At 41.8% G+C, this 12320-nt stretch overlaps 1 protein-coding gene across 2 annotated transcripts in view; it reads right to left on the bottom strand.

Annotated features, from left to right (window-relative positions):
* nck2a (NCK adaptor protein 2a) overlaps positions 1 to 12110 on the bottom strand; it is a 90404-nt gene extending 78294 nt beyond the window's left edge. Inside the window, exon 1 of one of the 2 annotated variants that reach the window (XM_084179857.1) lies at positions 11904 to 12110. The gene's annotated coding sequence lies outside the window, so the exon portion shown is untranslated. Of the gene's footprint in view, positions 1 to 10616; positions 10735 to 11903 lie in introns of those variants that run through there. The other variant, XM_084179858.1, reaches the window with a different exon arrangement.
* Between the last annotated feature and the right edge of the window lie 210 nt (positions 12111 to 12320).

The raw sequence follows: 12320 nt of genomic DNA, 5'->3' as shown, positions 1-12320 counted from the left end.
ACCAGGGTCATTTAAAGCCAGCCATGCAGACTGGGAGATGGCGCGGGAGTGCCATCGACCCTTAATTACTCTTTAACGAGCACTTCTGAGGGTGTTTATGAATTAATGGCCTCTTTTGTCTGTCAGGGGGAAGAGGATGGGTGAATAAGGAGAGACATCTGGAGGAAGGGGAGAAAGGGGAAGAGTGGCGGTGGTTTGAACTCATACTCCCAACAGAAATCCTGCCCCCTGGTCCCAGCCCTGTGGAGTCTCTCTAAAGCTCTTGGACAATGACAGTGTGTACACTGGAGCTGTATTTCATGTCTTCATGAGGAACCGAGTTAACTGATTTTTTCAGTGACTCCCATCCATACTCCCCGTCTTTACACTGTCCTCCATCTCCCCCAGCATCCATGGGAGAGGTGGGTATTTTTAAGGGCCTGTTTTAAGGGCCATATGGGGCTGGGGGCAGGGCTTGTGGATGGGGTGTGGATGGGCCGTGAAAGAGACATACCAGTGTCATCTCCCCCTCCTTCCATCCCATCCCCTCTATCTGTCCCCCTCTCTGTCCGTATCTGCAGCCCAGAACAGGATTAGGCTGGGTGCCCAGTGATGACACAAGTCCGTTGGAGCCGAGCTGACCGACTGTTGGTTCAGTTGTTGGATGCGAGCGGAGTGAGGAGCTGAGAGAGAGAAGGGAGGATGGGAGTGAGAGCGTTGAGACAGAAGTGAGATAAACAGCTTGAAATGAGTGAAAGGGAGAATGAGAGAGAGAGTGGGTGAGTGAGTGGGTGGGTGAGTGGGTGAGAGGAAATGTGGGAGAGTTGGTACACCATGTAATGAAATGGAGAAGGAGAAGGCTGGTAAACAATCAAAGAGCAGAAAGGGCAGAAATAGAAGGTTCAGCCAGAGGACAAAGTCTCCTTGGACTGTCCGTGTCCAGAAAACTCTTAAAGAGCTCCAAGCTCGAAGGGACGTTCTGATGAGATCATGTATTGTGTGCCTATAATGACATGCATCTCTTCAACATTTGCTCTCGCTATGTTATAAGTATGGCATACAGAAAGAAACACACACCGCATAAAGATGGCCGCCAGTCCACCCACCATCTAATATCATGTCTATTCTCATCTATAAGATTTCAATAGGTTTCCTATGGAGGATTGACAGTATAATTTAAAAATAGATATTCACATTCAAGTCAACATTCTCTGATGTGTGGACCTCCAACCATCTTTGTGGTACCATTTTACATTTTTATTTTATTCCCATTTTAGTACATTTATCAGCCAAACCATTACACCTACCCTGTATTCAAGAGAATGTTGTATCTCAACCAATGGTGGGCACAACAAAAGCCTCAGATGATGTAAATAGGGTCTAAGGAACAACAAATGCGAATATGAAAAAAATCGGAGTTGACGCGTTTTTAGATCGTTGATGTTTAAGGTAAAAGAAATGACAATGTATTATTTTTTAATTCAAGAAATTATAAAATTGTTTGACAACCCTGTTTGTAAGCTTTCAAATTATATCAAATCTTAGTCATTCTTCTTTTCCAGTGATGAAGACATGGATGTCTCATGGTATGGTGGGGCATGCAAAATGGGTCCACTTTGAGCACCTTTATCTCTTGAATGTTTTGGCATTCAGGTCCAAAAAGTCGCTTTCTGAGCACTTCTACAACAGGCAAATATGCATGGAAGGTTTTGTTCAAATCAACAACAAAAAAAGGGGTGCTGTCAGAAATTCATAAAATTCAAATGGATTTACCCTGTAACTGTGGCAATGGTTAACGGCTGCCCTGCTCCAGATTACAACATGATTAGAGGGAGAATAACAATGAGGTAACCTTTGGGCCTCTCATCCCTTTCTCTGCCCTTATTACATAATATATCTCCATCCATGTCCCCTGATCATTCATCCATCTGGGTCTGTGTCCATCTAGTCCTCTATTGGGAGAAAGAGGTCACAGAGAGATAGGTTTAGGATCGGCTACTGCGCTACCAAATCAGTGGTGTTGTGAATGGGTGTTGTTCACAACATGGCTTCTTTTCTCTAACAAGCACAACAGACGAGGAATGATGATGACGACGACATCTTGGTGATTCTGGGTCAGTTTTACACATCACAGTGGAAGTCACAATTTATTGTGTAGCCTAGCGATAAACGTTTATGATTACACATGTTCTATTTCTACAGACGCCCAGTCAGCAAATTGTCAAATGTATAACTGAGGGCTAACATATGATAAAACAATATGTTTGAGTGGAATGAGAAACCACTAAATATCAAGGGATGGGCTATGTCCTTGCAAGGCTCCACCAAGTCTTCAACACTATAATTATAGCCTTTTTATAGAGACATTCAAGTCTATTTAGGTCAGTGTTCCAAAGAGATGGAGAGAAAGATAAACTGTTACAGATATACAGATCTGAAACACTGACGGAGAGGGAAACTCATATGTACAGATCTGAAACACAGAGAGGAGAGAGAGAAACTCATATATTCAGATCTGAAACACAGAGAGGAGAGAGAGAAACTCATATATACAGATCTGAAACACAGAGAGGAGAGAGAGAAACTCATATATACAGATCTGAAACACAGAGAGGAGAGAGAGAAACTCATATGTACAGATCTGAAACACTGAGAGGAGAGAGAGAAACTCATATATACAGATCTGAAACACAGAGAGGAGAGAGAAACTCATATATACAGATCTGAAACACTGAGGAGAGAGAGAAACTCATATATACAGATCTGAAACACTGAGAGGAGAGAGAGAAACTCATATACAGATCTGAAACACAGAGAGGAGAGAGAGAAACTCATATATACAGATCTGAAACACAGAGAGGAGAGAGAGAAACTCATATATTCAGATCTGAAACACAGAGAGGAGAGAGAGAAACTCATATATACAGATCTGAAACACTGAGAGGAGAGAGAAACTCATATATACAGATCCGAAACACTGAGAGGAGAGAGAAACTCATATATACAGATCTGAAACACTGACGGAGAGGGAAACTCATATATACAGATCTGAAACACAGACGGAGAGAGAGAAACTCATATGTACAGATCCGAAACACAGAGAGGAGAGAGATAAACTCATATATACAGATCTGAAACACAGACGGAGAGAGAGAAACTCATATGTACAGATCTGAAACACTGACGGAGAGGGAAACTCATATATACAGATCTGAAACACTGAGAGGAGAGAGAAACTCATATATACAGATCTGAAACACTGACGGAGAGGGAAACTCATATATACAGATCTGAAACACAGACGGAGGGAGAGAAACTCATATGTACAGATCTGAAACACAGACGGAGAGAGAGAAACTCATATATACAGATCTGAAACACAGAGAGAGAAACTCATATATACAGATCTGAAACACAGACGGAGAGAGAGAAACTCATATATACAGATCTGAAACACAGACGGAGAGAGAGAAACTCATATATACAGATCTGAAACACAGAGAGAGAAACTCATATATACAGATCTGAAACACAGACGGAGAGAGAGAAACTCATATGTACAGATCTGAAACACAGACGGAGAGAGAGAAACTCATATATACAGATCTGAAACAGAGAGAGAAACTCATATATACAGAACTGAAACACAGACGGAGAGAGAGAAACTCATATGTACAGATCTGAAACACAGACGGAGAGAGAGAAACTCATATATACAGATCTGAAACACAGAGAGAGAAACTCGTATGTACAGATCTGAAACACTGAGATGTAGAGAGAGAGAAACGTATATATAGAGATCTGAAACACTGATATGGAGCGAGAGAGAGAGAGAGAAACTCATATGGAGATCTGAAACACAGATGTAGAGAGAGAAACTTATATATAGAGATCTGAAACACTGATATTTTATTTATTTAATTAGGCAAGTCAGTTAAGAACAAATTCTTATTTACAATGACGGCCTACACCGGCCAAACCCGGACGATGCTGGGCCAATTGTGCGCTGCCCTATGGGAGAGAGAGAAACGTATATATAGAGATCAGAAACACTGATATGAAAGAGAGAGAGAGAAACTGTTAGACATAGATCTGAAACACTGAGATGGAGAGAGAGAAACTGTTTGATATAGAGATCTGAAACACTGAGATGAAGAGAGAGAAACTGTTAGATATAGAGATCTGAAACACTGAGATGGAGAGAGAGAAACTGTTTGATATAGAGATCTGAAACACTGAGATGAAGAGAGAGAAACTGTTAGATATAGAGATCTGAAACACTGAGATGGAGAGAGAGAAACTGTTTGATATAGAGATCTGAAACACTGAGATGAAGAGAGAAACTGTTAGATATAGATCTGAAAGACTGAGAAGAGATCAAACATGGAACCTGGAGAAGTATTCCTGCTTGAGAAAACGTATGCTACCAACTGAGAACCGCACAGATGGAAAATTATGAGTTTCTTCACCATTGCATGTGGCCTACATTTAGAAGTACATACCAACAAGTCCCCAAATGGACTAAATGTTAAAAATACAGTTGTTAAAAATGTAAGAATCCAGTAGATGGGACTTGGAGACCCCTTGCACTAGGGGTTTGGGTACATTTAGGTGCCTGAAAGAGTGTGTCTTCAACTGACAAATAGTAGATTCCATCTCACACTGTGGTTAATACACGCGGTCTACAAACACACAGAGCAAGTTGAAGCTCCATACAGCTATTTTGTTAAAAATCAGAGACGGGTACTGAAGTGTGTACACAACCAATTCTATCCTAGGGAAGAGTAGGATGGTGGATTGTGGTAGGCTGTGTCACAGATAGACATAGCCATAGCATTTAGTCATACAGCTATTTAAGAAAGAACACCGTCCCACAGTTGGTGTGATATTACAAAGCAGGTTTAGCCAGAAAGTCTTTAGTTTCCAAGTGACTACTTTCATCAGATCTGATGTGATTGAATTTAAGAGCGTTGCGTCAGCCTTTCTTAAATGGTTGAGTCAGCCATATAAAACCCATTCTAGGATAGGCTACATTTTCGTTCTCGCTAACAGACTATGGATTTCTACTAAAGGGCACTAAATAGTACTGAGCGATTAGTGGTTTGTGAGGTCAGTTCTATTTCGGTTAGATTATTAAAAAAGAATCACGGTTTTCAATACCGATAAAAAATGTTGACATTAAATGCACTTTGCATTATATGGGTTGAATGCTGTAACACTGAATAAAACAATTAATAAAAGTCCATGATGGTAGTGACTGCCCATTACTGCTGATCACTTATTAACCATAATAATAATAATAATAATAATAATAATAATAATAATAATAAGCCATTTAGCAGACGCTTTTATCCAAAGCGACTTACAGTCATGTGTGCATACATTTTTTTGTGTATGGGTGGTCCTGGGGATCGAACACACTACCTTGGCGTTACAAGCGCCGTGCTCTACCAGTTGAGCTACAGCTCAACATTACTTTAATAAGATATGTTTTATTTGACGACTTCAATATTTAATTCAAAGTCTCTATAGAGCTGCTGCTTACGCTGTCTGAAAAAAATCACTATTTTAGTAGTTCTTCAAAGTAAATAAGGCATACATTTATGACTGCTGAATACCAACTATCAATCACTTAGATCATGTATTATCAGGCTAGCGAAGGAACTGCGTTCTATTCCTCTCAATCATGTGTTCTCTTCTCTCGCACAGACCAGACAAGTTTAGCGGGTGTGCAATGGATTATGGTCATTGTAGTTAATCACCATGTTTTCTGCAATAAACTACGTAGAATACTGGCCTGTGGAAACTACAACTCCCCACTACATCGCACAGTTCAGGCTTCATCTGATTTCTCTCTACAGAATCTGCACATCGCGCTCAAAGAAAAAACCTGAACGTAATGACATTTTAAAAATTGCACCGAAGTCCTCAATTAGTTGTTTAAAACAAAAAAATTACAGAAATGTTGGCAATTTCAGCACTAGCACTAAATGACTTGGCACCTTGATTTCCAATCAGGTTGTAAGCAGTGTTCCTTAATCTGTTACTTATGTTTCAACTAGAGCTGGGACGCTAAACTAAACTAAAATTATCAAAACCAACATTGCCTTCCCCTTACCGAAGCGTTTTCTTTAACGTCGGTAATCTTTGGTGATTTTGCTACACAATGTTCCTGTAGATTGCTCTAAAACAATTATTTGGTCAACGGTAATATAGGCATGATGTTGATTCCTGCTATGAAAGTATCTGCCTGTACCCGTTTCGCTGTAGGCTGCTGACTCGCAAGGAGGAGGGAGAGCTGCATTCTGAGAAGCTTATAAGAAATCCCGCTATGCCCTCTGATGAACCATCAAACAGGCAAAGCGTCAATACAGGACTAAGACTGAATTGTACTACACCGGCTCCGACGCTCGTCGGATGTGGCAGGGCTTGCAAACTATTACAGACTACAAAGGGAAGCACAGCCGCGAGCTGCCCAGTGACACGAGCCTACCAGATTAGCTAAATCACTTCTATGCTCGCTTCGAGGCAAGCAACACTGAAGCATGCATGAGAGCATCAGCTGTTCCGGACGACTGTGTGATCACGCTCTCCGTAGCCGATGCGAGTAAGACCTTTAAAATAGGTCAACATTCACAAGGCCGCAGGGCCAGACGGATTACCAGGAAGTGTACTCCGAGCATGTGCTGACCAACTGGCAAGTGTCTTCACTGACATTTTCAACCTGTCCCTGACTGAGTCTGTAATACCAACATGTTTCAAGCAGTCCACCATAGTCCCTGTGCCCAAGAACACTAAGGTAACCTGCCTAAATGACTACAGACCCGTAGCACTCACGTCTGTAGCCATGAAGTGCTTTGAAAGGCTGGTCATGGCCCACAAACACCATTATCCCAGAAATCCTAAACCCACTCCAATTTGCATACCGCCCCAACAGATCCACAGATGATGCAATCTCTATTGCACTCCACACTGCACTTTCCCACCTGGACAAAAGGAACACCTACGTGAGAATGTTATTCATTGACTACAGCTCAGCGTTCAACACCATAGTGCCCTCAAAGCTCATCACTAAGCTAAGGACCTTGGGACTAAACACCTCCCTCTGCAACTGGATCCAGGACTTCCTGACAGGCCGCCCCCAGGTGCTCCCTGTAGCTCAGTTGCAACGCCAGGGTTGTGGGTTCGTTTCCCACGGGTGGCCAGTATGAAAATGTATGCACTCACTAACCGTAAGTCACTCTGGATAAGAGTGTCTGCTAAATGACTAAAATGTAAATGTAAAATGTGGTAAGGGTAGGTAACAACACATCTGCCACGCTGATCCTCAACAGGGGGGCCCCCTCAGGGGTGCGTGCTCAGTCCCCTCCTGTACTCCCTGTTCACCCATGACTGCATGGCCAGGCACGACACCAACACCATCATTAAGTTTGCCGACGACACAACAGTGGTAGGCCTGATCACCGACAATGATGAGAGCCTATAGGGAGGAGGTCAGAGACCTGGCCATGTGGTGCCAGGATAACCTCTCACTCAACGTGATCAAGACAAAGGAGATGATTGTGGACTACAGGAAAAGAAGGACAGAGCACGCACCCCATTCTCATCTCCTTTGGGTAGTGCGTACGGCCCAGTACATCACTGTGGCCAAGCTTCCTGCCATCAAGGACCTCTATACCAGGCGGTGTCAGAGGAAGGCCCTAAAAAATGTCAAAGACTCCAGCCACCCTAGTCATAAACTGTTCTCTCTGCTACCCCCAGTCAAAAGTTTGGACACACCTACTCATTCCAGGGTTTTTCTTTATTTTTACTATTTTCTACATTGTAGAATAATAGCGCTTGATTGTTTTTGCGACTGCACTTGAAAACTTTCAAGAACTTTTCGGATTGACTGACCTTCACGTCTTAAAGTAACATTTACATTTTACATTTTTAGTCATTTAGCAGACGCTCTTATCCAGAGCGACTTACAGTTAGTGAGTGCATACATTATTATTTTTTCATACTGGCCCCCCGTGGGAATCGAACCCACAACCCTGGCGTTGCAAACGCCATGCGCTACCAATTGAGCTACATCCCTCGATGGACTGTCGTTTCTCTTTCCTTATTTGAGCTGTTCTTGCCATAATATGGACTTGGTCTTTTACCATATAGGGCTATCTAACCCTACCTTGCATATGGTTATGTGAAATGACAATATTTTCTTTCAATATCGACACAATTTTGATTAAACAGAAATAGCAGCGATGTGCTTTGGATTAAATATGATGTTTCCTTTTCAGTGCCTTGTAGCCTACTACTGAATATGGTGCGAATGTATGCTCAGATGTCACCTTCATGTGAAGAAGCACAATGATTTTCGGTGCCTGAACAGTTACAATAATTTGTCTGCTGGACACTGATCATGAGTCAGATTTAGACTATTGTCAATCAGACACATGAGGATGAACATTACATATCATGTAAGGAGATATTGAAATCTTTTATTTTTATATGGATCCATAAATGATCAGGTAATGACTACAGAGATACATTTCTGAAAGTATGTGGATTCGTTCATGCCTAAGTATAAAGGCTTAGATACAGTGGGGGAAAAAGTATTTAGTCAGCCACCAATTGTGCAAGTTCTCCCACTTAAAAAGATGAGAGAGGCCTGTAATTGTCATCATAGGTACACGTCAACTATGACAGACAAATTGAGAAAATTTTTTCCAGAAAACCACATTGTAGGATTTTTAAGGAATTTATTTGCAAATTATGGTGGAAAATAAGTATTTGGTCACCTACAAACAAGCAAGATTTCTGGCTCTCACAGACCTGTAACACCTTCTTTAAGAGGCTCCTCTGTCCTCCACTCGTTACCTGTATTAATGGCACCTGTTTGAACTTGTTATCAGTATAAAAGACACCTGTCCACAACCTCAAACAGTCACACTCCAAACTCCACTATGGCCAAGACCAAAGAGCTGTCAAAGGACACCAGAAACAAAATTGTAGACCTGCACCAGGCTGGGAAGACTGAATCTGCAATAGGTAAGCAGCTTGGTTTGAAGAAATCAACTGTGGGAGCAATTATTAGGAAACGGAAGACATACAAGACCACTGATAATCTCCCTCGATCTGGGGCTCCACGCAAGATCTCACCCCGTGGGGTCAAAATGATCACAAGAACGGTGAGCAAAAATCCCAGAACCACACGGGGGACCTAGTGAATGACCTGCAGAGAGCTGGGACCAAAGTAACAAAGCCTACCATCAGTAACACACTACGCCGCCAGGGACTCAAATCCTGCAGTGCCAGACGTGTCCCCCTGCTTAAGCCAGTACATGTCCAGGCCTGTCTGAAGTTTGCTAGAGTGCATTTGGATGATCCAGAAGAGGATTGGGAGAATGTCATATGGTCAGATGAAACCAAAATAGAACTTTTTGGTAAAAACTCAACTCGTCATGTTTGGAGGACAAAGAATGCTGAGTTGCATCCAAAGAACACCATACCTACTGTGAAGCATGGGGGTGGAAACATCATGCTTTGGGGCTGTTTTTCTGCAAAGGGACCAGGACGACTGATCCGTGTAAAGGAAAGAATGAATGGGGCCATGTATCGTGAGATTTTGAGTGAAAACCTCCTTCCATCAGCAAGGGCATTGAAGATGAAACGTGGCTGGGTCTTTCAGCATGACAATGATCCCAAACACACCGCCCGGGCAACGAATGAGTGGCTTCGTAAGAAGCATTTCAAGGTCCTGGAGTGGCCTAGCCAGTCTCCAGATCTCAACCCAATAGAAAATCTTTGGAGGGAGTTGAAAGTCCGTGTTGCCCAGCGACAGCCCCAAAACATCACTGCTCTAGAGGAGATCTGCATGGAGGAATGGGCCAAAATACCAGCAACAGTGTGTGAAAACCTTGTGAAGACTTACAGAAAACGTTTGACCTGTGTCATTGCCAACAAAGGGTATATAACAAAGTATTGAGAAACTTTTGTTATTGACCAAATACTTATTTTCCACCATAATTTGCAAATAAATTCATTAAAAATCCTACAATGTGATTTTCTGGAGAAATAAAATCTCATTTTGTCTGTCATAGTTGACGTGTACCTATGATGAAAATTACAGGCCTCTCATTTTTTTAAGTGGGAGAACTTGCACAATTGGTGGCTGACAATACTTTTTTCCCCACTGTATATCAGCATGTTGACACATACCCTTTGCAGTATCAAAATATTCTACAAATATATAAATGGGTGCAAGTGCATTAGTGGCGTGTCTTGAAGGGATCTCATCCCAGATATCTCCCTGGATTTATGGTCCGGATTGGATGCATGTAGAAACTTTCCCATTACGGAGAATATCCTAGCTCCATATGAAATTAAGGACATGCGTATCCGGATAAATATAGATAAAGATATTCCCTGATATTGACCCTTTTCGCCCAGTGCATTTTAATTGAAAACAATCACGGTAAGGTACTTAATTGTTACCCAGAAATGATTTGATATTGAGGTAAAAACGGCTGCATTTGACCTTTAACAACAAGCCTACAGAGAATGCCAAAACCTGCATTTCACATACATACCTGTCATTGGAACAACCGCTGCCAATCATGTCCTGTAAAAACTGGGTTGCCATGGTGACCTACCTCTCAGAGGAGTGTATCGGCTCTGTAGGTGCGGCCTGAAACTACACCTGACCCTTGAGCTGCTGTCCGGCTGACTGTCCCAGATACAGAACCTTCATCTGCGTCACATAAAACCGATCTGATAAGGACAATAAAACTGATAAGCTAAATTCCCTTACAAGTCTGCATGCTATTGTCCACAGCTTGGAGCTAAATGTCTTAGTTCTGGCATTTATGTGACATTTGCAGCACCGGTAAAATAGGATTAATGCCTGACCGTAAAGTACAGTATCTCTCGATGGAACCACTTCACACCTCCGAAAGCCTGATGGAATACCATAAGGGAGCTGTGGAGTGGCGGTGTGAGTTAATTTGCATAAAGATCTACAAATCAGCCTTGGGCTAAACAGTAGCCTAGTAGACAAAAGAGTGATGGATTATAAATTACATTTCTTTAGATATTTCTGTTCATTAACCATTCTTCCAGACTGCAAAACAGGTTACTACTGCAGGTAATCCCTGTCGGCTACAGCAGCCTACAATGTGAAGCTCTTTTATTCTGGCAACAAAATATCATTTTCCTCAATGTGTGAGAAAGGTTTGCTATGAAGATTGTTTAAATGTATAAGCGCAGATGTTGAAGCAAAATGCTCATACCAACGAATATTGAGATGTGTGCGGGAATCTGATTTTTGATTGGATTGTTGACCCATTGTGGGAAAAGGCTATCGGATAGCATTATCAATTCTCCAATTGATGAAAAATGAACAAAACAAAAAGAAACAAATAGACAAAACTGAAAAGTAAGAGTACGATGCAAACCAGACAAGATTTGGTTTCAAACAGTTGAAGCACAAGAGATGCAAATGTAAATCCATTTAATGAATGAGTCAAATGCTAACTTACTCGATATACTCTACTAGCATATTCTAGCCTACTTCTAATAATAAGTGCATTATTTCATGTAAAAGGATAAAAATGCATTCCTGTTTGTTAACCATATTTAAACATAATCCTGTAAAAACACACATATAGCCTATCAACTCTACCGCCAATGTGTGGACACAGTGACTGAGAATCAGAAAGTGACGGTTTAGTGATCTGACAACCTGGTCCATGAATATTGTCCACGTCTAGGCCTTGTAACACACGATAAATAGGCTTCTTTGTATAATGTTTATAACCACTGACTTGTCATGGTTCGCAATGCTACATTTGTGAAAATAAAATACTGCGGCTATAGTTCACGACACAAACATCACCCCGGGGCAACCACACCAACTTTACGCTCAGTTGAATTTTTCTTACCTTTGTGTTCACTCCAACGAGAACGGGCAACGGGGACTGACGAACCACACACACTCGAACACGCTCGAAAATAAACCTTTTCACAAACCAGTCGAGTATTGAGCAAAAGCGCAACAAAATAAATTCACGTACTTTGTTCGGTTTCTCAAAACATTTCCTTTCACGTAGCTGCCTCCACCTCAATCCACTCGACCTAGTGACGTCACCACTGCCAAGGCAGGCTTGCGGGGGGTGGGGGTGCGTTCATGGCTAGATTGGATACATAAAGCTCATGTCTATATATATATATATATATATATATTCCTTTTAGGTAACCCGAACTATTTTCCTAACCTTAACCTAATTATTCTAACCTGCTACGTTAATTGCCCCAACCTGTTGCCTAAATTCCAGCCTGGCTGATGCTGGCTGATGCGA

This window comes from Coregonus lavaretus (genome assembly GCF_964263955.1).
Source record: "Coregonus lavaretus genome assembly, chromosome: 16".
NCBI classification, from domain to species: domain Eukaryota; kingdom Metazoa; phylum Chordata; class Actinopteri; order Salmoniformes; family Salmonidae; genus Coregonus; species Coregonus lavaretus.
This window is presented reverse-complemented; position numbering and strand designations above follow the sequence as displayed.